At 51.6% G+C, this 26,604-nt stretch overlaps 3 long non-coding RNA genes across 3 annotated transcripts; 2 read left to right on the top strand and 1 right to left on the bottom strand.

The window, feature by feature from the left end:
- Positions 1-3,117, top strand: LOC135975669 (uncharacterized). The gene is made up of 2 exons (XR_010592648.1): positions 1-2,190; positions 2,347-3,117. It is a non-coding gene; the product is annotated as an uncharacterized LOC135975669 (long non-coding RNA).
- LOC135975668 (uncharacterized) lies at positions 3,104-23,119 on the bottom strand. Its single transcript, XR_010592647.1, has 4 exons — positions 22,969-23,119; positions 11,701-13,803; positions 7,032-10,797; positions 3,104-6,612 (listed from the first exon to the last, which is right to left on the bottom strand). It is a non-coding gene; the product is annotated as an uncharacterized LOC135975668 (long non-coding RNA).
- A 17-nt stretch (positions 23,120-23,136) lies between these two features.
- Positions 23,137-25,980, top strand: LOC135975667 (uncharacterized). The gene is made up of 2 exons (XR_010592646.1): positions 23,137-24,327; positions 25,361-25,980. It is a non-coding gene; the product is annotated as an uncharacterized LOC135975667 (long non-coding RNA).
- Positions 25,981-26,604: the final 624 nt, after the last annotated feature.

The raw sequence follows: 26,604 nt of genomic DNA, 5'->3' as shown, positions 1-26,604 counted from the left end.
GTCTTGGGGTAGAACATTGCTGACAAGTAGGTGAGCACTGAAAGGTCTCTAAAAGCTTAATGATCTGGATTCTAAGGAACCTTCTCCATTGATGACTCTTCATAGCTGGTAATGTCTAATAATAAACAATTCTGTCAAACATTGATTGCAGGTTTTTCTAATATGAGATATGAACAGACCAGGTGGTCATTCCTACCAGGGAGAAGTGAGGGTAAGTGGTTGTGACGGGCAAGGAAGTAAGAAATACCAGTCTCCAAACATCCCTGTGTATACCAAGTGGTGTGGATTTCACTTTCTGGGAGAAGAACTGTGGTGGACTTGACTTGTCAAGAGGAGAGTATGAAAGGCAGACGCAAGACAAAGCAACATGGACTTGTCAGTTGCTCAATCCAGGAATTAGCTGATTCATCCTTTTAAGGAGGTAAGAACTACAATACGCCATTCCCATAATAGTAAATGATTCTGCTCATACTTTCAGGTGGAGGAAATGTAACTGATGAAATCTTCATCTCTAAAGAGCACAAGAAGTTGCTTTACTGAAGAAAGCAATAAAAATGGGAGCTACTGGTTCAGATGTAAGTAGTCAGTAATTCTAAGCAATGATGATGATCTTTGCTCCTTTTTCCTTCTTGGATAATGGTTGGTTTTTCCTACAAGGATGTAACAAAGGAAAAGTGCAACTAACCAGAGTGTGAAGAGGAGCATTTCACCTGCTCTCGCATTTGCAGAGATAAATTGTCCAACCGATTCTATTTGTACAGAAGTGATCATTGTTGCTTATTTATCGAAAGTCAAGAAATAAGTGGAACTGATCATTTCTATCAAGAGGTAAGGAAGGCACCTCCTCACAGCATGGGGGCAGGAATTAAAGACTCTCTTTCTATTTTCAGATGAAATGAAGATCTTCCTATTAAAGGGAGGACGATAAGAGGCTGCTGAATTTAAGAAAAAAGTCAGCCAGGTAAGACCTGGCCACAGGGAAGAAAAGCATCTTTTACTTCTACTTCAGAAAAAGGCAAGCAGCCATTTATATGCTTCAAGTTTTAGCCAGGGTAGCTGGCTGTACCTCTAGGAATCAAAGTCTTGCGGTAGAACGTTGCTGACAAGTAGGTGAGCATTGAAAGGTCTCTAGAAGCTTAATGATCTGGATGCTAAGGAACCTTCTCCATTGATGACTCTTCATAGCTGGTAATGTCTAATAATAAATAATTCTGTCAAACATTCATTGCAGGTTTTTCTAATATGAGATATGAACAGACTAGGTGGTCATTCCTACCAGGGAGAAGTGAGGGTAAGTGGTTGTCCCGGGCAAGGAGGTAAGAAAAACTCATGGATGTTTGGAGACTGGTATATCAAGTGGTGTGGATTTTACTTCAGGGAGAAGATCTGTGGTGGACCTTACTTGTCATGGGGAGAATATGAAAAGCAGATGCAAGACAAAGCAACTTGGGCTTGCCAGCTGCTCAATCCATTGAGGACTCCAGTGACAAGATGCTGTTATTTCAAGGAGAAACAAAACAAAAAATCTAGTCACATCAAATAGTTCAGCTAGTAACAAATCTGAATCTGAAGTAAGTCAGGAGAACATCACAGACATGGAGGTAAGCATTTAAGTTTCCCTGGTTGTCAAATGAATCTTGTGCTAAAGCAACACTTACAGCCCAAATTAACAGGTCACATCTTATCTCCAGATGGAAGGAAACCAGAGGGCTGTTTTGTTCTAGAAGGGATGAATGCAAATGCAACTTGCTGAACCAGGCATGTCTGTTAGTAAGGAAAAAAGCACGTTTCTTTAACATTCAAGTGGAAATGAATAGATCCTCTTATACTTTCAGATGAGAGAAATGCAGCTGATTTGAATGTTGAGGGTGTGACAACTTCGGGAAGTTCCTAGAAGCTCAGTGATATCTACAGAAAGGAAAGAAGCTAAACTCAGCACTGCTGCCATGAGGTAAGGGACTCCCCTCCTAATGGAGAAATTGATTGATCTGGTTTCCTTTCAGGTGAAAGAAATGCAGCTGATCTGATCTCCTAGGGATTGAGGACTATAAGCAGTCATATGTCTTAGGAAAGGAACACATGTTGCCAGATCTGCAGAGAAAACAAAGTTGCCTTCCTTAACTAGAATGGGAAGATAATCACTTATCAAGTTACAAACCCACAATGCAGCAGCCCATCACTGACTAGGAGGTGAGCGTTTCGGATTCTCTTATTGCCAAATGGAACAGATCATGATGCATCATGTACATTTGTGGGCCTGTAAATCTGATAATAAGCAAATGCTGATCTCTACAGCCACGGCTGTGATTTCCAGGAACTAGTTTGTGAGCTGATGTGTCTTTTCAGAAGAAGAGTTACAGAGGCTCAGTACTGGAGTAGAAGGGAATACGAATGGAGCTGAACAGATCCAACACTTGAAAGGACAATTGGATCTCAAAATATGAAACCATGAAAAAGACCCTTCATTCAATAAAGCAACAGAATTGTCTCAAAGGAGAGGTAAGAGAAGCATTTAAGTCTAACAAATGAGCATACCCTGAGCGCCACAAAATTGCTAATTTATGTTGTGTCAAAGGGTTTGTTACAGCTGACCACACATCTCAAGATCTAAGAGGAGCTGAGTGGGATGGCAGATGTCAGAAGATTCATCTTTCAGGAGGTGATGAACCTGCTTGTCACTTCTGAGTGACATCAGTGGCTTTGGTTTTACTTTCAGATGAAGGAAATACAGCCAGCATGGACAGTATTCATGAAACAATGTTCAAAAGTTGCCTGGGGTCACCTCTTGGGCTAAGGGGAGCCGCTTGTCCCATCTGCTGGGATGTAAGCAAAGAAAAACCACTGGAGGCTGGTTAGTGCTGGGACACAGACAATACCCTGGAGGAGCCTGGGGTACGGTGTGTAATCATAGTGACCAGTGGGTCCTTTCCCCACTGTGGTCCTGGCTCGCATGCACAGGGTGAAACTGATCGCCATGTTTGGGGTCAGGAAGGAATTTTCCTCCAGGGCAGATTGGCCAGAGACCCTGGAGGTTTTTCGCCTTCCTCTGGGGCATCGAGCAGGGACCAGCCCTTTGGGCCATTTAGAAACAGACAGACAATAAAATCCGTCAGAGAACATGTCTCCCTTCGTCTTTTGCCTTTTCTATAAACCTGTCCTGTGCCCCTCTGCCATGCCCATGCTCCCAGCCATGCAGCAGGGCAGAGTCCCTCCCAGGTGAACTGCTCCCCCCCAGTGCCAGCATGACCCCATGTCGCTCTGCCACCCCAGCAGGGCCCCAGCACAGGGAGAACAGCCCACCATCCCAGAGAGGGAAAAGCTGTGTGCGCGGCCCCCCAGCGACGGGGAGGGGAAATGGCCAGGTGCACCGGTCGAGGGGAAAGCAGGAAGCACAGCGGCACTGTTACCATGTTCCTCTCTCAGGATGCCCGAAGGGGCCAGGGCAAGGCCTTTGGTCGGCCACATCCAAGCGCTCTGCCCGGCTGCTCTGGTGGTAAGAGCCCCTCTGGCCAAGCCACCGAGGAGCGGCTCTGAAAGGGGTGGTCAATGACCCCAGAACAACTCTTCCATTGGCATGGTGGGGCCACTGCTTCCTGAGCGCCAGAACTGTCCTCACAGCCTAGCAGTGAATAATAGTCCCCCAGGGCGGGTTCAGCCCTGGCCCCTCTGGAGCAAGGGGCAGCCATCGGCATCCAAGAAGCTCTTACCTTCTTCAGCCAGCATTTCCCAGGAGCTGGGAGCCAGAAGCCTGCTGTCCCCTGCAGTCTGCTCCAGCTGAGCGCTCTTCTCTTTTAACCTCCCCCCAGTCTGGCACCTCTCGGGTGGTGCTGGTTTGGCCCACAAGCGCTCATTTCCCCTGTATTGCCTGGCGGGGGGGTCTGTCGATCTCATTGCAGGCACTCTGGGAAATCAGAACTCCATGATCTGTCCCAGGGGATGGGGAGCACGACCAGGGGACACGGGACAGGGTCAGTTGGGGTTCGTAGCACGCGGCTGGAGGGGATGAGATGAGGGAAAGGGGCCAGCACCATGTTACTTCTGTGTCCACTTCCTGCCCCTCCCCCATCGGCTTCCCAGCAGCACGGAACCCAAACCACAGGGCAATGCTCAAAACGTTGTTGTAGGGTCTCAAACCTCTGTAAACCCAGCCGCCTGAAAGCCATCGGGGCCCGATTCTCCCTGCAGGGAGACAGCCTCTCCCAGGTGAAGTCAATAGGAGTGACTCGTATTTTGGGAAGGCGGTTGCGGGGAGGATGCGATATCCTGCGCAAAGATACCACGTGAACTGTAGGTGGCGCTCACCAACAGCAGTGCAGGAGGGGACCTAAGAGAAGAGGAAAATGGGGAAGGCCGTGGTCTTGGTTTTGCAACAATCTCCTCATTTCAGCTTCTATTTGGCAACATGAACCCAAACCGAGTGTGGGGGGAGGAAGGTCAGATCAGGGATTTATTTGATTGTAACCTCCCCCCCTCCAGATCATGGTGCTCACTTTCTGCATCTCAGGGACTCTGGCAGATGCTTCCTGTCATTTCCTACCCCATTCTCCCTACAGCCAGTTCCTCCTCACAGCCCCTCCCTCTCAGGAATGCCCCCTGCCCCTTATAGCCCCAGGTGCTGCCTGGCCCCCTTCATTGGCCCAACAGGGGTGCAGGACCTACTGCAGTTCCAGGTGCCAGCCACCGAGTGACATACCTTACCCACCCACCCCCTCCACAAAAACCTGCCTTTTCCCTTACTTGTGAGGCCCCCTCTGGACTGCTCTCACCCCCAACCCAAAATAGACTCCATCTATCGTAGTCATATAGCCATATTCCCCAAGTGCCCCACACTCCTTAATGCCTATCTTAGTTTCAGTCGGTCTATAGAATTTCATCTTCTCCAGGGTTTCGAGGTCTCTGCACGCAGTGTCTCTAGCTCTCCCTCAAGCTCCTGACCATCAGGATCAGGCCACCCCTCTCCTCCCCAGTGGCCTGATGTTCTGCAGACAGCTGCTCCTTCTGTCGCTGCACCATCGGTAACTCCATCCTGCAGCCTCCAGTCATTCGAGGGCATCTCCTGTGCTCAGGATAGGGAACCACAAAACAGGTGTCCCATTTCCCCTTCTGCAGAGGATCACTGCTTTCACCTTGGCCCTGGAGGCTGCACCTGGGTCCCCACAGCCCCCCACAGAGCCCTGAGCTGCACCTGGGTCAGGGAAACCCCTTTTCATGAACCCTAAATAAACTTCAAAAATAACAGAACTGGTTATTTAGAGACATTATTTTGGGAAATTCAACTAATGCCCTTTGATTGGGCAGGCACTGCTCCTTCCTGAACATAGCACAGGGAAAGCCCATCACTTCTCTGCCTCTCCCCCCACAAGAGGTACCACCAGCAGCAGCTACAAATGCCATTTGTGCTGCAGAGTCCTCCAGGGTCTCCTCTCCACAGCCTGCTTGTTGCTAAACCTCCGCTTCTGCATGGGCTGTGCCAATAGCTTCAGGAGAGAGTCACCTCACTCTCCCATTGGCCAGCCTTAGAGCCCAGTCAGTTAACCCCTTGCCCCTGATTGCTGCTGGGATGTAACACGGCCACAGGGGAGGGGAGCAGTTTCCAGGTCCAAAGTTGTGACACTTCAGCACATAATGTCACTGGGCATTTAATAGCCGCCTTCTTTGACCACAGGCAGAATTATTGCTGGCAGATCACTGCCTCCCATGACTGACACTGGAACCAGTCTCCTGCATCTTAAGATACTGATAAGTTACTATAGATACATCCTTTTCTCCCATCAGCCTTAACACTTTATCCCTTTCCCAGCCTGTAATTTAGGATTAACTACACTTTCCTACATCACTGGGGCATTGTGAGCTCACTTGAGAAGGGAACAAAATGCGGTTTGTGATCTGGGACAAGGTTTTTCTTGCTTGCATTTCACTCTTGAAATAGCAGATTTTTCCTACCCTGGTTTTGGCACAACACTTTGGAGGACTGAAGAATCAGAATGGGACAGTGTCTGTAACCTCAAAAGGTATTTAGGCCCTGAACTCCTGTTGAAATCACCGGGAATTAGCAGTCTAAATATCTTGGTGGATCTGGTCCAGTGACCTCACAGTAGACCGAGCACCAAGCTGCAAGTGGCCCAGTGCTCAAATGAGGCAGGAGAGAGTGCTGAGCTACAGTGGAGCTAGTCAAACTTTGTTCAAAAATTTCTGAAGAAAGTTAATTTGGAAACAATGTCAGTAAAGTGTTTCATTTAAAAAAAATTGCAGGAGAGCCAAAAAATTCAGTTTTTGAAATCTGAAAAATGAAAAAACAAAAAATATTTCCCTAAAAATCCAAAGACATCACAGAAAGATTCATTTGTTCCTTTCAAAAGTTTGTGGAAGATATTTAACAGTTTCTGACCAGGTCTAGCCCCAAAGTCCCTGTACAATTTTCTTTCAGGCTGTATGCACCAATCCATCCACTGGAACAATCTAACTTATCCAGTTCAGGAGTGTTGTTGTAGCTGTGTGGGTCCCAGGATGAGAGACAGACAAGATGCGTGAGGTAATATCTTTTACTGGACCAAGTTCTGATGGTGGAAGACAAGTTTTCCAGCTTCTTGTGACCTGGAGAGCTCTGTGGAGCTTGAAAAGCAACAAAAGTTGGTTCAATAAGAGATTACCTGCCTCACCCTCCTTGTCTGTGTTTTACGAGTGTCAGTCACCCTGGTACTGGAACTCTGTGGCACTGGTAGCAGAGCTCACAGCTACCAGCCCATGCAATGTGTGTGCCCGGCAGCATGAAACGCAGATGTTATGCAGCTCATTACCACCATCTATTGGTGAAGGGGGGAAAAAGCAGCCAACACCTGCTCCATCAGCTGTTTACCCAGAACTCCGCCGCCCTCTGTCAGCAAACAGGGGAAGTACAGCTCATGAACTCTTCCTAAGTTTTCTACCTGAAACCCTCCATGAGGTTTTGGGTTCTCCCTGGGACTGTACCCGAGCCCCACGTTGGTCAGATAATGGGACTGAACGGAGACTGAGGGGAACAAGGCTCCTACCTGATGGCAAGAACTCCGCTCAGGGGTCCTGTCATCCTCTCCACCGAGGACTTTGCAAAGAGATGGCACTGTGGAGACTTCCCAGCAAGAGGCGGCATTGAGGGGGAATCTTGGCTGAAGCAGAACTAGAGGGAAGTGAACTCTGGTGAAGGACCCCGACAGCACCAGTATAGCTGAGATCACTATAGTGGGGATAGGTAGTGGTGGTGTGGGGGGGGAGGGGCTCACAAGAATTGACAAGACCCTTCCCTGAGGGAAGCCTGGAAGCTGAAAGTTTTTGCTTTGGTTCTCCCCAAACTGAGCTTCCTTGAAATCCCTCTCCAGGGAAGTTCTCACATGCCAGGGCGTGTAGCTGAGATCACAGCTTGACCAGCCCCTCCTTAAGGCAGCTCGGTGGGTCACTGCTCTTCCCAGCAGGGTCTCCATCTATTTTAAAGCAGCCCCACCCCCGTCCACCTGCCCATTCGTGTGGGGATTTGAAGTGAAAATGGGGTCATAGCAGAGTGAGGTCCCAGCGCAGGTGAACCCTGTTAGGAACACTCCCACCAGCCCCCTGCCCTATCACAGGAACGGAAAGCCGTGTGCTAAGGAAGCACAGAGGGGTCACTAGTATTAGCTCCATTTTACAAATGGGAGAATCTGAGGGTATGTCTACACTACGAAATTAGGTCGAATTTATAGAAGCCGATTTTATAGAAATCGGTTGTATACAGCCGATTGTGTGTCCCCACATAAAATGCTCTAAGTGCATGAAGTTGGCGGACCGTGTCCACAGTACCGAGGCTAGCGTCGACTTCCGGAGCGTTGCACTGTGGGTAGCTATCCCACAGTTCCCGCAGTCTCTGCCGCCCATTGGAATTCTGGGTTGAGATCCCAATGCCTGAATGATGAAAAACAGTGTCGCGGGGCTTTCTGGGTACATGTCGTCAGGCACCTCCCCCTCCGTCAGAGCAACGGCAGACAATCGATTCACACCTTTTTACCTGGGTTACCTGTGCAGACAACATACCACGCCAAGCATGGAGCCCGCTCAGCTCAGCTCAGCTCACCGTCACCATATGTCATCTGGGTGCCGGCAGACGTGGTACTGCATTGCTACACAGCAGCAGCTAATTGCCTTTTGGCAGTAGATGGTGCAGTATGACTGGTAGCCCTCATCGGCGACCTGGGTGCTGGCAGACGTGGGGCTGGCAGACATGGGGCTGCATTGCACACAGCAGCAGCCCCTTGCCTTTTGGTAGAAGATGGTATATTACGATTGATATCCGTCGTCGTCGTACTGCAGTGGCTGTCAATCATGGGCACCTGGGCAGACATGCTCAGTCCTATCGAACAGTCTCGACGATGATGGCTATCAGTCGTAGTATGCTATTTTCTGCCAAGCACCCAGAAGATGCCGAGGGCTATCACTCATGCTGCACCGTCGTCTGCCAGCTTAAGATGTAAAAAATAGATTTGTTCTGTATTCATTTGCTTCCCCCTCCCTCCGTGAAATCAATGGCCTGCTAAACCCAGGGTTTTGCGTTCAATCTTTGTGGGGGGCCATTCTGTGTGACAGTTGTTTGTGTTTCTCCCTGATGCACAGCCACCTTTGTTGATTTTAATTCCCTGTACCTGTAAGCCATGTCGTCACTCGCCCCTCCCTCCCTCCGTCCGTCAGATACTAGTTTCGCACCTTTTTTCAGACCAGACACCATAGCACTGGGATCATGGAGCCCACTCAGATCACCGCAGCAATTATGAGCACTGTGAACACCACTCGCATTGTCCTGGAGTATATGGAGAGCCAGGACATTTCTAAGCAAAACCAGGACCAGCCGAGGAGGCGATTGCAGCGCGGCGACAAGAGTGATGAGGAAATTGATATGGACATAGACCTCTCACAAAGTGCAGGCCCCAGCAATGTGCAAATCATGGTGTTACTGAGGCAGGTTCATGCCGTGGAACGCCGATTCTGGGCCTGGGAAACAAGCACAGACTGGTGGGACCGCATCGTGCTGCAGGTGTGGGACGATTCCCACTGGCTGCGAAACTTTCGCATGCTTAAGGGCACTTTCATGGAACTTTGTGACTTGCTTTCCCCTGCCCTGAAGCGCCAGAATACCAGGATGAGAGCAGCCCTCACAGTTGAGAAGTGAGTGGTGACAACCCTGTGGAAGCTTGCAACGCTAGACAGCTACCGGTCAGTCGGGAATCTATTTGGAGTGGGCAAATCTACTGTGGGGGCTGCTGTGATCCAAGTTGCCAGGGCAATGAAAGACCTGGTGCTATCAAGGGTAGTGACTCTGGGAAATGTGCAGGCCATAGTGGATGGCTTTGCTGCAATGGGATTCCCAAACTGTGGTGGGGCCATAGACGGAACCCATATCCCTATCTTGGCACTGGACCACCAAGCCACCGACTACATAAACCGCAAGGGGTACTTTTCAATGCTGCTGCAAGCCCTGGTGGATCACAAGGGACCTTTCACCAACATCAACGTGGGATGGCCGGGAAAGGTACATGATGCTCGCTTCTTCAGGAACTCTGCTCTGTTTCGAAAACTGGAGGAAGGGACTTTCTTCCCGGACCAGAAAATAACCGTTGGGGATGTTGAAATGCCTATCGTTATCCTTGGGGACCCAGCCTACCCCTTAATGCCATGGTTCATGAAGCCGTACACAGGCAGCCTGGACCGTAGTCAGGACCTGTTCAACTACAGGCTGAGCAAGTGCTGAATGGTGGTAGAATGTGCATTTGGACATTTAAAAACGTGCTGGAGCAGCTTACTGACTCGCTCAGACCTCAGCGAAAAGACTATCCCCATTGTTATTGCTGCTTGCTGTGCGCTCCACAATATCTGTGAGAGTAAGGGGGAAGACATTTATGGCGGGGTGGGAGGTTGAGGCACATCGCCTGGCCGCTGATTACGCGCAGCCAGACACCAGGGCGATTAGAAGAGCACAGCAGGGCGCGGTGTGCATCAGAGAAGCTTTGAAATCGAGTTTTGTGACTGGCCAGGCTACGGTGTGAAACTTCTGTTTGTTTCTCCTTGATGAACCCTCTGCCACACCCAGTTCACTCTACTTCCCTGTAAACCAACCATCCCACCCTCCCCTCCCCCCTTCGAGCACTGCTTGCAGAGGCAATAAAGTCATTGTTACTTCACATTCATGTATTCTTTATTAATTCATCACACAATTAGGGGGATAACTGCCAAGGTAGCCTGGGAGGGGTGGGGGAGGAGGGAAGGAAAAGGACACACTGCAGTTTAAAACTTTAACTCTTATTGAAGGCCAGCCTTCTGATGCTCGGGCAATCATCTGGGGTGGAGTGACTGGGTGGCCGGAGGGGGCCCCCCCCCACCGTGTTCTTGGGTGTCTGGGTGAGGAGGCTATGGAACTTGGGGAGAAGGGCTGTTGGTTACACAGGGGCTGTAGCGGCAGTCTCTGCTCCTGCTGCCTTTCCTGCAGCTCAACCATACGCGGGAGCATATCAGTTTGATGCTCCAGCAGCCGGAGCATTGCCTCTTGCCGTCTGTCTGCAAGCTGACGCCACCTATCATCTTCAGCCCGCCACTTGCTCTGTTCATCCCGCGATTCAGCCCGCCACCTCTCCTCTCGTTCATACTGAGCTTTTCTGTAGTCTGACATTGACTGCCTCCACGCATTCTGCTGTGCTCTGTCAGCGTGGGAGGACATCTGGAGCTCCGAGAACATATCATCCCGAGTCCGCCATTTTCTCCTTCTAATCTTCACTAGCCTCTGTGAAGGAGAAACATTTGCAGCTGGTGGAGGAGAAGGGAGAGGTGGTTAAAAGAGACATTTTAGAGAACAATGGGTACGGTCTTTCATGTTAAATTTTGCTGTTCACATTACACAGCACATATGCTTTCGTTACAAGGTCGCATTTTTCCTCTTATATTGAGGGCCTGCCGGTTTGGTGTGAGAGATCACTCACGCAGTGCCAGGCAACAGATTTCGGCTTGCAGGCAGCCATGGTAAGCCACAGTCTTGGCTTTTTTAACCTTCTTAACATGTGGGAATGGTTTCAAACTGTAGCGCCCTCATTTCCCATACCAAGCACCCGTTGGGTTGGCCATTTAAAATGGTTTTGCAATGTAAAAGGAGGGGCTGCGGTTTCTGGGTTAACATGCAGCACTAACCCCCCTCCTCTCCCCACACCCAATTCTCTAGGATGATCACTTCACCCCTCCCCCCCACCGCGTGGCTAACAGCGGGGAACATTTCTGTTCAGCTGAGCAGGAACGGGCACCTCTGAATGTCCCCTTAATAAAATCACCCCATTTCAACCAGGTGACCGTGAATGATATCACTCTTCTGAGGATAACAGAGAGCGATAAGGAATGGATGTTGTCTGCATGCCAGCAAACACCGGGACCATACGCTGCCATGCAATGATTCCAGACTATGTGCTACTGGCCTGGCGTGGTAAAGTGTCCTACCATGGCGGATGGGATAAGGCAGTCCTCCCCACAAACCTTTTGCAAAGGCTTTGGGAGTACATGAAGGAGAGCTTTCTGGAGATGTCCCTGGAGGATTTCTTCTCCATCCCCATACACATTAACAGACTTTTCCAGTAGCTGTACTGGCCGCGATTGCCAGGGCAAATTAATCATTAAGCACGCTTGCTTTTAAACCATGTGTAATATTTACAAAGGTACACTCACCAGAGGTCCCCTGTGTGCCCTCAGGGTCTGGGAGCACGCCTTGGGTGAGTTCGGGGGTTACTGGCTCCAGGTCCAGGGTGATAAACATATCCTGGCTGTTGGGGAAACCGGTTTCTCTGCTTCCTTGCTGCTGTGAGCTATCTACATTATCTTCATCCTCCTCTTCCTCGTTCCCCGAACCCTCTTCCCTGTCTGTTTCTCCAGTGATGGAGTCATAGCACACGGTTGGGGTAGTGGTGGCTGCACCTCCTAGCATGGCATGCAGCTCCGCGTAGAAACGGCATGTTTGTGGCTCTGCCCCGGACCTTCCGTTTGCCTCTCTGGCTTTGTGGTAGGCTTGCCTTAGCTCCTTAATTTTTACACGGCACTGCTGTGAATGGCCTGTTAGGGCCTCTGTCCTTCATGGCCTTGGAGACCTTTTCTAATATTTTGCCATTTCGCTTACTGCTACAGAGTTCAGCTAGCACTGATTCATCTCCCCATATGGCAAGCAGATCCCGTACCTCCCGTTCGGTCCACGCTGGAGCTCTTTTGCGATCCTGGGACTCCATCACGGTTACCTGTGCTGATGAGCTCTGCGTGGTCACCTGTGCTCTCCACGCTGGGCAAACAGGAAATGAAATTCAAACGTTCGCGGGTCTTTTCCTGTCTACCTGGTCAGTGCATCTGAGTTGAGAGTGCTGTCCAGAGCGGTCACAATGAAGCACTGTGGGATAGCTCCCAGAGGCCAATAACGTTGAATTCCGTCCACACTACCCCAATTCCGACCCTCTAAGGCCGATTTTATCGCTAATCCCCTCGTCGAAGGTGGAGTAAAGAAACCGGTTTAAAGGGCCCCTTAAGTCGAAAGAAAGGGCTTTGTCGTGTGAATGTGTCCAGGCTTAATTCGATTTAACGCTGCTAAAGTCGACCTAAACTCCTAGTGTAGACCAGGCCTTAGACACAGAAAGGAGAAGTGACTTGCCCAAAGCCACAAAGGGAGTCTAGCAGAGAGCCAGGAACGGGATCCCGGAGTCCTAACCATTAGATACCCTGCCTCCCTTGATTCTTGTCCTGACGTCAGCCACCTGTTGAGACCTGGGAGTTCAGAGGGGAGCCTCCTGCCCCAGAGCTACCATGTCCCAAGAAATAATGACTCAATACTGGGATGGCAGCAGCTTGTCCCCCAATATTGCACCACAGGAGATACACCAGTGGAATGACAGCAACACACTCTGGTCCCAGGGAGAAGCAGCACTGGTGAGCCTGAGAAACCCAGGTTAGCTACACTCAGAAACCGCATTGGCATGTGCAGGGGCAGGCGTGTGACAGCAAAGCAAAGGTGGAGCCACCACGGGGAATGGGAAGAAGGTCTCTGAGCAGAACAGCCACCTCCTGTCCTTTGCTCCACAGCCCTAGGATTGGCCCAGTTGGTGACTTCAGACAGCACTGAACACTGCCACTGTATCTGTGTCAGCTTAGCAGGCAGAGGCCCCAGCTGCGGTCAGCCCTTGTTGTGTGGGCAAAGGACAGATGACAGCCTTGCAGGTCCTTAACACCACAGGCTGCAAGTGAAACTGACTAAAACCATTGTTCTGAGTTCATTCTGCAGCCAGCTGTGACAGATGCAGCCACTGGAGCTAGTGTTGGTCCTCCCCATGAATGGGTAGGAGCTCAAACTGGACAAAGTGAGATACAATAGGGAACTTTGCAGTGGAATAGCTGGTGCTCTCGTTAAACCCCAAACTCTGGCAGTCCTGCAATGACGTGAGAATCTCAGCCACGACTTAAAAAGAGAAGAAATTTTCACACAGATAGGGATCAGTGAGCTGCGGGAGGGGGAAGCTTGCAGAGAATCGGCCCAGGCTACGCGTGGCGTTGGCCAGCGCTTTGTCCCGCACAAAGCCCACGTCCATCCCCAGTTTGGCAAACAGCTCTGAGGGCTGGGAACCGCCCCCAGCCGGGATGCGTCCGTGTCAGCACCGGGCCCCTGCCCCACTTGCCTTTCTGGAAGGCACACACGCTGTCCTTGTGCTGGCAGGTCAGGACGATGACGGTCCACTCCACCCCTCTCGGCGCCATCCAGGTGCACTGGACGTCTCTGCCTGGCACCCGCCGCTAGCTCTGTACAAGGGACGCAAAGGCTGCAGCACTTGCCCATCACCGACCCACCCCTCACGAGGCACCGGCACCCCCAGGATGGGGCCCTTGTGTAACAGGCTCAGGGCCTGGCTGTGATCGGGGACCCCTCTGTGCTGTGCGGCTGGTGAGCGAGGGCTGCGTGAGGCTGGCGAGTTGCAGCCACACAGGGCTAAGTTCAGTTCCCAACAGCGTTAGCCAGATAAACCTTATCCGAGGAGGAGACGTCAAAGTCCCCGGCTGGCGCAGCAGCCTTGATGCAACAGGGCTGCACAGGGGAGGCCGTTCTACACACAGCTGGTCTCACAGAATGGTGCCCCCAGCTGGACACTTTGTGACTGGCTCCGCTGGGGGCTCAGGAGGGTTACGATCTGAGCAGAAACTGGGGCAGGAGCTTTAAATCATAGAATCATAGAATCTCAGGGTTGGAAGGGACCTCAGGAGGTCATCTAGTCCCACCTCCTGCTCAAGGCAGGACCAATCCTCAACTAAATCATCCCAGCCAGGGCTTTGTCAAGCCTGACCTTAAAAACCTCTAAGGTAGGAGATTCTATCACCTCCCTAGGTAACCCATTCTAGGGCTTCACCACCCTCCTAGTGAAAAAGTTTTTCCTAATATCCAACCTAAACCTCCCCCACTGCAACTTGAGACCATTACTCCTTGTTCTGTCATCTGCTACCACTAGATCCATCCTCTTTGGAACCCCCTTTCAGGTAGCTGAAAGCAGCTATCGAATCCCCCCTCATTCTTCTCTTCTGCAGACTAAACAATCCCAGTAGCTGTGCCTCCAGCCCAGTTCTCATCCACCAGCTCCTCTCTGAATGGACGCAGTGGCCTGGACAATGGATGTTCTTATCTAGGCTGCAAAAGTGACCATCGTTGGCGGCGGATACATCTGAACCAGTGCGGGACTAAGCTTAGCTGTGAGCACAGCCAAAGACACTGGATAAAACCTGTTCTGAGGCTGCAAGTGTCTGTCCAAACTGCAACTCAGGCTCAGATCCAATGTGAGCCCAGCTTCCCATCCTGCCCACACACCGATTGGTCTGACTCAGCTCAGCAAACACGCAGGACCCAGGTCCTAGGACCTTCTAAGGAGGGGGGTCAGAGCCCAAGTTCTCCAAGCCCTTTCATGCTGCCGTGTGGATGCAGCTCACACCGCAGACCCAAGACAGGTCTGCGTAGCGCTGTATGGACGTGTTAGCACCGCTGGGAACTGTAAACCCAGGTTTACAATGCAGTGTGGATGCTTAAGTGCGGGGTTGGCAATGCCAAGTCCACAAGCCTGGATCCTACAGACCTGGGTTTACAATGCAGTGTAGACGCACCCTGAGGATCTCTTTGGGGCAGGCAGGAAAACTCACCCGCTGACTGGAGAACAGGAGCAAACTGCAGGCAGGAGGGGAAAACTGCCAATTCCAAGCTGTCATTATTTTAGCTCTATCAATGGATTTGCTTGTAAATTCTAGAAATTTGCTGTACATTCGGGAAGGAGACGCTGTGTTCTTCATACAGAACAAGCCCGGCTTTAAGCGCCAACCTTAACTATGCTCTCTAATGTGCCTCCTTCCACTGGGGGCAAGTGAAAACTCCCAGGGAGCATGCAATGGCACCTAACGTCAGGAATCAGAAACGCTGCAGTCTGGTCTCACTGCAGCTCCCACCTGCTTGATGGGCTCTGCTTAGTGCCCTGAGCAGTCACATGCGAAGACCTGCTTGTCCACTCACATAAGTTGACTATGCCGGAAGAGTTAAAACTGGACAACCCCTAGTGTGGACGCAGTTAGACCAGTACGTGCGCTTATGGCAGCAGAGCTATTCCCGTTTGGGAAGGGGAATGAGATATGCTGGTATAAGGCACCTTGGTGCTATTATAATGGTGTCCACACTTGGGCCAGTGACAGTATAGCCACGTCGGTTAAAAAAACTGGACTACTTATAAGAATCTGTGTGCAAATCAGGTGTAATGGGGTGTACTGGCCCTTTAAGGCGAGAGGGGGAAATCTGGGAGGCCACGCTACTCTGTTCCAGGGGTTTAGGAACAGACAAGTTTCTAGGGAATGGCAGAGGCAGGTGCTGGGAGAAAGGAAGTGATCCCTGGGAAATGCCAGGCTACTGTTTCTTTAAGGGCCTGGAAACAGGAGTCTTGGAGTGTAGGGAGGGGCAGGGCTCCCCTCCGTCTCAGCCAATCAAGATGAGCTTGGGGAAAGTGGTCAGTATATACGCTGCCTCTTCCCTTGCAATGGGGAAGATGTTAGCAGGGCAAGGTCTGCTGACCTCTCCCAACCCAGGGGAAAGGACCGAGGGGTGACCTGGCCTCCATGCCAGGGATAAAGGCTGTGCCCCAGCAGAGATGCTTGAGAGGAAAAGACTTCTGTCAGGAGCGGTTTTTGGTCCAAGTTCTGTTCGAGTTCTGTTGAAAGACTTTGTTGCCAGCGTCGGGGAACCTGCTGAGGGCAACTTAATGGGGCCAGCTGGGAGGAGCTGCCTTAAAGAGCTGCAGCCTGCTCCACTGGGTATCACCCAAACCACTGGCACTGAAAGTGTTGCAAGTGGCTTTTTTCTGCTCTTTATCTTGTCTGTCTAGACTGTGAGCTCTTTGGGGCACACACTGCTTCTCTGTGTTTGTACCGCACCTAGCACAGTGGGCCCTGACGACTGCAGCCTCACGACAGGGGGACCCAGCTTTTGCCCAGCCCAGGGCCACACTGGCAGCTTGCCAGGGAGTCCGCTGATGAAGCAGACTGCCCCAGCTCTCATCAAGAATATGGGTCACACTTGGGACAAGATGGGACGTTGCCTATTGGGATGTGCAGGCTCCAGCGGCTTGGTTCCAGGCTGGGACGGGCAGTCTCCATGGGCCAGCTACGAGGTGTAGAATTGCATACTGGGATATTTAGTCCCCAGTGGCTGGCTGCTTGACGCAAAATGTAGCATGGGTATGTGTGGGCATGTGACCCCGAACCCCACTTTGCTATTGAAGAGAAGGGCAACCACAAGCTACAGCACAGAATTCCATCCAGCCCACAGCCTGCATTTCCGCTATCCCCGTGTTACAGGCTATTGAGACCCTAAGATGCTGCAGTGAAACTAGGAAATCTGTCCATCCGCCTGGCCTGCAAATGCCATCTCAAGGCAGGACAGATAATGTCTTATCCTTGCAGCTTCCAGGAAAAACCCTCTTTCCTACAGAGCCCCTATGAATGCCAGACACCAATCGAAAGCTCCTAATCGCTGCTGCTCAAAAGTGGTTTTGCTTCTTCCTGGTGACCAACACCACATCTATCCTGTGGCTTACTCGCCAGGAACAGGCTCTGCAATGTACATGAGTGCACATTCCCTTGGTCAAAGCATAGACAGCAGAAAGTGGTGGAGGAGTTTTGGCCGATTCCTTTTTGGGGGAACCAGATGGCATCTGACTCTCTTGCAATAACCGAGGACGGTTAAAAAGCTGCAGCGGTGCAGATGCGCTGTAGCACTTAGTGAAGACGCTACCTATGTTGAGGGGAGAGCATCTCCCATGGGCGAAGGTGCTCCACCTCCCCGAGAGGCGGCAGCTGTGACAACAGGAGAAGCGTCCCATCGACGGAGCGCTGTCTATACTAGGTCAGTATAACTGCGTCACTCCGGGATGTGGATTTTTTCATATCCCTGAGCGATGTAGTTAGACCAGTGTCAGCTACAGACACCTAGCTACGTATTTACAGAGTCCCATCTGCCATACAAGCTAGGTGCTGGAGACCAGGGTCAAATAGTGTCAGCATGATCATACCTCTTAAATTAGAGCTGCGGCGGCAAACGGCACAACAAAGACACTAGCCACTAAAATGCAGACATAGGACTTGTTTACAGTGCTGTTGTAGCTGTGAGGATTTGAGTCAGACGAGGTAGGTGAGGTAACATCTTTTTTTTGGACCAACTTCTGTAAGGTGGAAGGAACAAGCTTTTGAGCTACACCGACATGAAGAAGAGCTCTGTGTAGCTTGAAAACGTATACCTTCCACCAACAGAAGTTGGTCCAATAAAAGACAAAAGGCTTGATAATTGCAACTGGCACCTAATTTGCAGATTATGCCCCATTATGCAACAGTAGTACAGTAGAACCTCAGAATTATGAACTGACCGCTCAACCACACGCCTCATTTGGAACCAGAAAATGCAATCAGGCAGCAGAGACAAAAACAAAAAGGCAAATGTAGTACTGTACTGTGTTAAATGTAAACTACTGAATAAATCAAGGGAAAGTTTAAAAAAAAAAGATTTGACAAAGAAAGGAAACTGTTTCTGTGCTTGTTGCATTTAAATGAAGATAGTTAAGATAGCAAAGTTTCAAAGTTGTATGAAGTCAATGTTCAGCTGCAAACTTTTGAAAGAACCACCATAACGTTTTGTTACGAACATTTCAGAGTTCTGAATAGCCTCCATTCCAGAGGTGTTCGTAACTCTGAGGACAGGTTCTTAGCTAGTAATTATTTAGCAAAGACAGATCACGATATGAGACAGATCAGGAACTTTCAATTGGTGTTTGGCATTCACAAAGCATACTGAGGATCTGTTGGCTCTGTTCAGTTCCCTAGGTGTACGTCCAAAAGGATTTCTCTCCAAAGCCAAGGAGTTTTCTTGGAAAACCCAGGTGGTTTGCAGAATTCAGAAGGCTCAGAAATCAAATTTAATCTTATACTATCTTGGAAATGCTTGTACTGCACATTGTGTCTGTAGTGTATTGTGCAAGCACAAGATTTAATTTGTTTCTACACAGACTCATAGACTGTATAGCCAGAAGGGGCCGTCATGATCATCTAGTCCGACCTCCTGCACATTGCAGGCCCCAGAGCCTCATCCACCCACTCCTGTAATAGATCCCTAACCTCTGGCTGAGTTATTGATGTCCTCAAATCTTGATTTAAAGACTTCAAGTTACAGAGAAGCCGCCATTTACTCTAGTTCAAACCAGCAAGTGACCCGTGACCCACTCTGCAGAGGAAGGAAAAACCATCAGGGTCTCTGCCAATCTGACCTGGGGAAAAATTCCTTTCTCACCCCAAATATGGTGATCAGTTGGAGCCTGAGTATGTGGGTGAGACCCTCCAGCCAGACACCTGGGAAAGAATTATCTGTAGCAACTCAGAGCCTTCCCTGTCTAGTGCCCCATCACCAGCCTTTGGAGATATTTGCTACTAGCAGTAACAGACAGGCCACATACCATTGTAAGCAACCTCATCGTATCATCCCCTCCAGAAACAAGCTTATCTACAGAAGAGGATAGACACCTCAAATGTATCCTCTCCTAAGAAACCACCAGGCTTTATTGTGTCTCCACTTTCTAGACACAGAAACACTCAAACCTCCTGTGAAAAATCTGGGTCATCTAGCCCAATGGGAAATTACTTGTTCTAAGAAGTATTATAATCAGAAATACCACTAGAGGCGCTCCAAACACTACGTGCACATACCAGTACATTGCAATAGTCACTGCCAACTTTCCCTGAATGGAAGCAAAGAAATACAGGACTAAAAGAGGGAAGAAAACCATTGAATTATAAGGGGACAAAGTCCAGAATATTTCACCTGCCCCAACAAAGTAATCCAAGAAAGTCCAGACCCAACTGGTGCTATATAAGTAAGATACAGGTTGTTAGCACCCCGGATGCTGGCCCAATGCTCAAAAGCACTGGATCTCACAGAGCGATGCACAAAATGCATGCCAGTGCACCACCAGTGAAGCGTAAGTGCCTCCCCTTCCTCCAGTGTACCTCTAGATGGTTTTGGCCAGCACGTGGCACTGCAATACCTCGCAAATCAACAACCTATGAAGAAACGTGCCTGGGAGAAATCCAACGCACATTGGCTGGCAGATCAAGGGTGAAAGCAGCACATTTCAGACCACCCGAGAAGCTCAGCAACTCATGCTCAGGTCTCCAGGCACCGTCTCTGTCCCTTATTCGCTCATCTGGAGGGACAGCTTCCTCCCACTCACGGTCCCACCAGAGCAGGCAGTGGCACTGGTGAAGGCACCATTAGATGAGCAAGACACAAGGCAGCCAGAAGACTCATTCTGTAGCCGCCTCCTCAGCCAGACATGATGGCAGCAGCTTCCTCTAGAGCAGAGGTCCCCAAACTGTGGGGTGCACCCCCCATGGGGGTGTGGAGGAATGTTCAGGGGGGCACAGTGAGCCCAGGCCAGCTCCTACAGGGGGCAAGGAGGGAGCGCCACCCAGCCCTGCCCCAGCCACGGCTCCTGGCCCCATGCCTGGCCTCGGCGTGGCTCTGCATCCGGACGAGGGCCCAGCTGTGGCTCCGCTCCCGCCCCCACCCTTGGCCCCTGGCTGTGGCTCTGCTCCCTGCCCCAGAGCCATCCCCAGCTGCGGCCCAGGCCTTGGCGCCCGTACCCCTGTCCATGCCCCCCCCAAGCCGCACCCTGCTCCCAGCCCCGGATCCAGGGGAGGGAGGAAACATGGACGGGGTAAGGGGGGACGTGACCCTCAAAAGTTGGGGGCCATTCCCCTACTCCATTGTCTCTGGTCTTGGGCCCCCCCTGCCGTCAGAAGTTGCTTTTTCACAGCCACACCCCCCGGTAAATGTTAATATTCTCCGTTTCCATAGCGGGTCTCAACGTGCTCAGCGCCACAACACCCCCGTCTGACAGACCGAGAAACGGAGAGAGGGGGCGTGACCACCCAAGGACACACAGAGAGGGAGCATCAGAGCTGAGAGTAGAACCATGGACTCCTCAATGCTCCTCTCCACCCACTAGACCCTACTGCCACCCAGCTACAAGCGCCTGCTTCAAACCCTGCCTCTCTCCTGCAGGCATTTACTATCATTTCACGCCTCTCCTGGCTCCACCTCCTGTCATGTCCCCTGGCTGACCACTGACCTGTCTTGTGAGACGCTGGCGTGAATGAGACGTTCCAAAATTGTAACCAATGGGAGAAGCGTATCACTAACAGTCCCTCAACGTCAGGCAGGTGCCATCCGCCATAAACACAGAGGGTGAACTCCTGGGCCCCCGACATCAATGGAAAGGTTCCCATTGACTAGGAGTACAGAGGGGTATAAACAACATCCAGCCCTGAGCAGCCGGGGAGAGGGAGGGGTCAGCTTGTGATTCCATATGCAGTTTTCTCCAGCCGATCCATTAGCAATCAGAAAGAAATGCCCCAAAGGAGCCCTCCCCTGCCCAGAAGCTGGTGAGAGAACAAAGGCCAAGTTCACATTCCCACCAGTGAGTCTGTCCTCGGATCTACCAGGAGTCCACAAGCACATCAGCAAACCCGGGGATAAAGCAGAACCATTTGATCTCATTTCTGTGGACTTTCCAATAGCCTTCAGCGGTGCCCCTGGAGCAGGGCTTCTGCTTCCAGGGAACAAACCCTGTGTTGCATTTCAGAATGGATCTGAACAAGAACAGCCACAGAAAGATCATGCTGAAAATAGCTCGCAGGGGACAGCAGGGCTGGTAGAACCTAGAGACCCACCCATCGCTGCTGCGAATTCCTCTGCAGGGCACAGGGCTTCGGAGGAGGCTTGGTTTTGGTGTAATTTAACGGAAAGTGCTTGGAAATGCTCCTCAAACAGGGTTTTCACTCCTAATAAATGGGATTTAACGTATCACAAAATAAGCCCTGAGAATCTAGGGACCGACTGGCTAGGCAGCAGTTCTGCAGAAAAGGACCTAGGGGTTACAGTGGACGAGAAGCTGGATATGAGTCAACAGTGTGCCCTTGTTGCCAAGAAGCTAACGGCATTTTGGGCTGTATAAGTAGGGGCATTGCCAGCAGATTGAGGGACGTGATCATTCCCCTCTATTCGGCACAGGTGAGGCCTCATCTGGAGTACTGTGTCCAGTTTTGAGCCCCACACTACAAGAAGGATGTGGACAAACTGGAAAGAGTCCAGCGGAGGGCAACAAAAACAATTAGGGGGCTGGAGCACATGACTTATGAGGAGAGGCTGAGGGAACTGGAATTGTTTAGCCTGCAGAAGAGAAGAATGAGGGGGGATTTGATAGCTGCTTTCAACTACCTGAAAGGGGGGATCCAAAGAGGATGGATCTAGACTGTTCTCAGTGGTACCAGATGACAGAACAAGGAGCAATGGTCTCAAGTTGCAGTGGGGGAGGTCTAGGTTGGGTATTAGGAAACACTATTTCACTAGGAGGGTGGTGAAGCACTGGAATGGGTTACCTAGGGAGGTGGTGGAATCTCCATCCTTAGAGGTTTTTAAGGTCAGGCTTGACAAAGCCCTGGGTGGGATGATTTAGTTGGGGATTGGTCCTGTTTTGAGCAGGAGGTGGGACTAGATGACCTCCTGAGGTCCCTTCCAACCCTGATATTCTATGATCAGTGGGAAAAACCCACTCAATAGAAACACTCTTGCTGCAAAGAGTGTCCAGAGTCTAACTAAACAACACATGATGAATGTCGATAGGTTACTGCTCCCAGGAAATGGAAGGGAGGGTGTGTTTGTGCATATCATAGTTACCTGCCCTGCAATGTAAGGGGCGCAGAGAATGCTGCCTCTACGTCCCTATGCACACGACAGGAACATCTGTCATATGTCAGCACGTATGTGCACGGGAGCGGCACCTCTGGGCCTGCATGTGGGCAGGAAGCAGCAGCTCCTGCTCCCCCTCCACACACCCACACACCCCCCAGCATGAGGCTGTGTGTAGGGAACACCTGCTGTACCCTTGCGTGCCTGGGATGCAGCTGCCTCTCAGTTCGAGGGGGTCACCTCGCCAGGTGCACCTGCCCGCTCGTGCGGATCAGAGGCCCGCCCAGGTTGCTGTAGAGCCGGTCTCTCCGAGCCAGATTCACCACTGCCCCCTGGTCCTTGCTGGGAGAGCCCCTGGCTGGCCCAACGCAGTACCCGCCCCCGGCAGAGGGGGGCAGCCCAGCTGCTCTCCCGCGCCCCAGCTGCCGGCCGGCCCCGGGGCAGCTCCCCCCAGCTACGGGGAGGCGCAAACGCCACGTCGCTTCCTGCGGAGCTGGGCTCCAGCGCGGCTGCGAATTGAGCCCCCGGCCGGGTGTCACGCGGGCCCTGCCCCAGCGCCGAAGGGAACATTGCTCGGGCCCCGGCGGCGGGGAAGGGAGCGGCCTGCGCCCGGGGGCGGCACCGACGTGCCCGGGGGGCTGGGCTGGACTTACCCGCGGCCGCAGGACGGGGCTTCCCGCAGCTGCCCCTTTACCTCAGCCCCTTCCCCGCCGGCCGCGCCCCGTGCTGCATGCTGGGAGGTGTAGTTCGTTAGCCGGGCCCAGGCTAAAGGAGGCGCCTCCGCCCCGGGTTCCAGAGTGGGCCCGCGCCACGCAGGGCTAAACTACATGTCCCAGGGTGCATTGCGCCCCCAGCCCGCGGGCTTTGGCCCATGTCCCGTTCACCTGGGGCCGAGAGACTCCTGTGCCACCTGCCCGCTGGCTCCAGCTCTGTGACCTGCTCCGGCTGGGCCTGTGCAGCCGGTAAGGGGGAGGAACCATCAGAGCCATCCGCTTGGCCGCAGCGAGCTTTGCAGGGCCGAGAGGATGCAGCCCGGGACAGCCACAATAAATCTGTAAAAAGCTACAAAGAGCCCTGTGGCACCTAGGCCGTGGCTACACTTGCGAGTTACAGGCTGTAAAGCCGCCCCCAGCGCTGTAACTCGCTCCCCGTCCACACTGCCAAGGCATTTGCAGCGCGGTATCTCCGTGGTTGCAGCGCTGCATGTACTCCACCTCCCCGAGAGGAATAGCGAGTGCAGCGCTGCAGCGCCAGTGTGTCTGCCCAATGCGCTGTGACTGGCCTCCAGAAGTATTCGGCAGTATCCCACAATGCCTGTTCTAGCCACTCTGGTCATCAGTTCAAACTCTACTGCCCTGGCCTCAGGTAACCAACCATGTGACCCACCCTTTACATTCCCCAGGAATTTTAAAAATCCCCTTCCTGTTTGCTCAGCCGGCGTGGCGTGGAGTGCTATCAGCAAATCTTTCTAGGTGACCATGCCTCCACGCGCCAAGCGAGCCCCAGCATGGAGCAATGGCGAGTTGCTGGACCTCATCAGTGTTTGGGGGGAGGAAGCTGTCCAGTCCCAGCTGCGCTCCAGCCGTAGGAATTACGATACCTACAATACAGGCAGGTGGCACACACTATCAAAGGACATGATGGAAAGGGTCCATGACCGGGACACCCTGCAGTGCAGGATTAAAGTGAAGGAGCTGCGGAGTGCCTACCGCAAAGCCTGCGACGCAAACGGCCGCTCGGGTGCTCCCCCCGCGACCTGCCGATTCTACAAAGAGCTGGATGCGATACTTGGGGTTAACCCCACCTCCACTCCAAGCACCACCATGGACACTTCAGAGCCAGGGTCGGGGGGGAGGAGGAGGAGGAAAACGGGAGTGATGGTGGTGGGCTGGATGGAGACACCCCAGAATCCTTGGAGCCTTGCAGCCAGGAGCTCTTCTCAAGCCAGGAGGAAGGTAGCCAGTTGCAGCGGTCGGAACTTGGTGGAGGACAAACAGAAGAGCAGGTTCCCGGTAAGCGTTTTTTTTTTCGGGAAGGAATTTTTTTGGTGCGGGCTCTTTGGGAGAGGAGGGTTAGGCATGCATGCCTAGATGCGGAATAGTGCATTGATGTGGTTTATTACATCGCGGTAATTGGCCTCGGTAATCTCCTCGAATGTCTCATCCAGAACGTGTGCAATGCGCTTGTGCAGGTTTATCGGGAGAGCCATCGTGGTCCTTGTCCCAGCCAGGCTAACATGTCCGCGCCACTGTGCCGCGAGGGGCGGGGGGACCATTGCTGCACACAGGCAAGCTGCATATGGGCCAGGGCGGAAGCCACATTGCAGTAGAAGACTCTCCCTTGTTTCCCAGGTCACCCTCAGTAGCGAGATATCGTCCAGGACGAACTCCTGTGGAAAATGTTGGGACAGTGTTCAGTGTAGGTGCCCCCTGAAGCTGTTGGCTCTCCCCAAGGCACAGAAACCCAGAGAAAAAAGAACAGGAGTACTTGTGGCACCTTAGAGACTAACAAATTTATTAGAGCATAAGCTTTCGTGGACTACAGCCCACTTCTTCGGATGCATATAGAATGGAACATATATTGAGGAGATATATATACACACATACAGAGAGCATAAACAGGTGGGAGTTGTCTTACCAACTCTGAGAGGCCAATTAATTATGTATGTGTGTATATATATCTCCTCAATATATGTTCCATTCTATATGCATCCGAAGAAGTGGGCTGTAGTCCACGAAAGCTTATGCTCTAATAAATTTGTTAGTCTCTAAGGTGCCACAAGTACTCCTGTTCTTCTTTTTGCGGATACAGACTAACACGGCTGCTACTCAGAAACCCAGAGGACAGTGCAGCCCTGAAACAATCAGTCTCCCTTACTCACCATTTTGAGGCTCCCGTGGGATATGTGTGCTCTGTTTCGGACGGGAAAATTATGCTATTGTGTAGACCCTGTGTGTTTTCTACTCCTTAAGTGCGGGGGGAATCATTACTCTGTCTGGTATAAACAATGCTGCCTCTGTTAAATGTTGCATTTTGCCTATACAGCAGCATCAACCTTGAGACCTCAGCCGTCCCTCTTATCGCCCGCTCAGAGACTGCAAAGACTCAGGAAGAGACCACGAAAAAGCAAAGAAGACATGCTGCAAGAAGTGATGCGTCAATCTATTAAAGAGAATGAGAAAGCACAGAACTGGAGGGAGAGAGAAAGCAGGATCCGCCAGGAAAACGCAGCGGCAAAGCACCGCACACCGGCAGCAAAGCACTGATTGGCTCATAACCATCCTGGAGCGCCAAGCAGACGCTATCCAGGAGCTCGTAGCCATGCAGAAAGAGGAGCAGTACCGCAAACGCCACCCCCCCCCCTACAGTTCTTGTCCCAAAATTCTTTCCATTGTGCCCCACTGTCACCTCCAACCCACTTTCCCCAACTTCCGTGTTTTTCACACCACCCGCTGCCTCCAACACCAATATCTTCACCACCCAGCCCTGAAAACCACGACCTTTACCCTCTGCACTCAACCCCCATCACCATGCAGTATAGCTATCCTGAAGTGCAGCACTCACTGCACAGCACTCCAGACAGGACATATGCGAATCTGTGATTGTACCGTTCCCCACTCCACTCCCTTGTTTCTTTCAATAAATGGATTTTTTGGCTTTGAAAACATTCTTTATTATTGCATAAAGTAAAAGACTCCTTAGACCAGGAAATAAACAGGCACTGCAAGTCTGCTTGTCTGCTTAGCAGACACTGATTCCTAAAGATTGGAACTACTGCACTTCACTCCCATGCAGGGCATCAGATATCACTGCTGGTTTTCAGCCTCAAATTGCCCCCTCAAGGCATCCCTAATCCTTGCAGCCCTGGGCTGGCCCCCTGTAATAGCCCTGCTCTCTGGCTGTGCAAATTCAGCCTCCAGGTGTTGAACCTCAGAGGTCCATGCCTGAGTGAAGCTTTCACCCTTCCCTTCACAAATATTATGGAGGGCACAGCACACGGATATAACCGCGGGAATGCTGTTTTCGGCCAAGTCCAGCTTCCCATACAGAGATTGCCAGCGGCCCTTTAAACGGCCAAAGGCACACTCCACAGTCATTCGGCACCGGCTCAGCCTGTAGTTGAACCGTTCCTTGCTGCTGTCAAGGCTCCCTGTGTAGGGTTTCATGAGCCACGGCATTAACAGGTAAGCGGGATCTCCAAGGATCACAATGGGCATTTCACCTTCCCTACCATGATCTTCCGCTCTGGGAAAAAAGTCCCGGCCTGTATCTTCCTGAACAGTGTTCCG

This window comes from Chrysemys picta, chromosome 14 (genome assembly GCF_011386835.1).
Source record: "Chrysemys picta bellii isolate R12L10 chromosome 14, ASM1138683v2, whole genome shotgun sequence".
Taxonomy (NCBI): Eukaryota; Metazoa; Chordata; order Testudines; family Emydidae; genus Chrysemys; species Chrysemys picta.
This window is presented reverse-complemented; position numbering and strand designations above follow the sequence as displayed.